The sequence below is a fragment of the Echinops telfairi genome, unplaced genomic scaffold, assembly GCF_000313985.2.
Source record: "Echinops telfairi isolate 266 unplaced genomic scaffold, ASM31398v2 ScPeMD7_7425;HRSCAF=8463, whole genome shotgun sequence".
NCBI classification, from domain to species: Eukaryota; Metazoa; Chordata; class Mammalia; order Afrosoricida; family Tenrecidae; genus Echinops; species Echinops telfairi.
Window position 1 is genome coordinate 7,405,885 of NW_022111325.1, and position 1,715 is coordinate 7,407,599.

Here is a 1,715-nt window from a genome sequence, read left to right on the forward strand (position 1 = left end):
TGCCATTTGATATCCACTGAGACGAGTTGGCTGCTCGGGCTCCGGGGTGGGGGGTGGGGGGACGGCTCAGAAAACAGCAGCTCCTTTCAGGACCCAGGTTGGCAAGGGCCTTGGGAGGCTGGACTGGCCCAGATCACCCCCCAACACCCCCGCCCTCCTTCCCTCACTACCACCACTACCAAAAGACTGGGAGGGAGGGGAAAGGGAGTTGGCACTGCCCCGGGCCATGCCTATTGCCTCCCAGACCAGCCCTGGCCCCTCTCCCTGGCATGACGCCTTCCCTCCCCCTCCTCCTCCTTCACTGTTTCCTCCTCCCTGAGGAGCCAACTCGGAGCCAGGACACCTGGTTCCTTCCAGACTTGGCCCCCCACCTACACCGGGAGGAAGCCACAAGCCCTCAGCAAGGGCTGTGCCCACCATCAAGCCAGGGACATACTCAAGGCTTCTGGGAGATTCTTCGGGAGGAAATGAAGAAGAATTCAGGGGTGGCTGCTAGCCACCTGGGTCCTGGGGCTTGTGTCTTGAGACCCTCTCCAGGCCCCTTCAGCCTCCCACCCTCACAGAGGGCAGCACATGCCCATCAGCATATCCCTTCTTTACAGGACTGCCCAGAGCAGTCCCGGGTGTGAGTGGTAGTGGTGGTCGGGGGCGGGGGGCAGGGAGTGGGGGGCTTGCAAGCATTAGCAAGGGCAGACTGGCCAACCTTCTTGAGTCAGAATTGGTATTGATAAGCAATGTAAACAGACTATAAGGCATGGCCTGGACTTCATCACCCCTATATCCCCATCTGCCTCACCCTGCCTGGGACATCTTATTAATAGGAATGAAATTTCAAGGTACCAAAGGCCTCTCTTCCAATTTGAGTGAGTGGGGTTCAGCACCTTCCCTCCAAACCCAGGAGTTCCACCCTCCATCTCTTTCCTAACACAGGTGCAGGGGGTTAGCTCCTGGTGAGGGTTGGAAAGGGGGGGGGGGGGGCGTTCTGCAGAGCATGAGTGCTCTCTCATGAAAGCTGCCGTTCTTACTCCGGGTGCATTGCTGCTGGGGCCCTGGGGATCCTGGAGGCGAAACAGCTGGAGGAGCCAGGTGAGAATGTAGGACAGGGGCTGAATAAGCAGGGGTCTGGGGCACACCTCCCTAATCAAAGCAGTATGTTCTCCTCCTCTGTGGGAATGAGTGATCTGTGGGTGACGGTGTGTATCCCTGGGTGGGGAGGGGGAGGGGCTGGGCATGGGACTGGGAGTACCTTCAGGGCACTGGGAGGAGGGGGCACCCTCTGAGGTTGGGGGTGGGGGGGACACAGTGCATGCCGCAGTGGTATTCGCTGGAGGGGCTGTGATGCAGTACAGGTCTGCTCAGTGGGAGGGGGCTCGAGCCCCTTCCTTGATCAGCCCAGAGCACTGATGTACCTGTCTGAGTATATAGCTCCCTTCGTGGGGACAGTCCATCTGGGGCCTGAGGCCAGAGAACAGGACGGTACCACTGAGGCCAGCCAGGGTAGGGACCACGGGGCTGGGGGCCCTGACGTCTCAGGAGGGTGAGGTGGACGGGACGTCAGCCCGGTGGCAGCATTCTTTCTTCAGGGACAGAGTCTTACCTTAGGTCCGGGGTGGGGTGGCCCCTCGGATGGGCCGCGGGGCAGCGGGACCGACAGACAGACGGACGGGGCGGGCAGGACGAAGGAGAGGAGCTGTGCGGCGGGCGGGGCCGGGCCT

The 1,715-nt window shown here is 61.2% G+C and overlaps 1 protein-coding gene across 1 annotated transcript in view; it reads right to left on the minus strand.

The window, feature by feature from the left end:
• Positions 1-1,696, minus strand: part of KCNJ10 (potassium inwardly rectifying channel subfamily J member 10) — a 30,830-nt gene extending 29,134 nt beyond the window's left edge. Inside the window, exon 1 of the mRNA XM_004716500.2 lies at positions 1,598-1,696. The gene's annotated coding sequence lies outside the window, so the exon portion shown is untranslated. The remainder of the gene's footprint in view (positions 1-1,597) is intronic.
• Between the last annotated feature and the right edge of the window lie 19 nt (positions 1,697-1,715).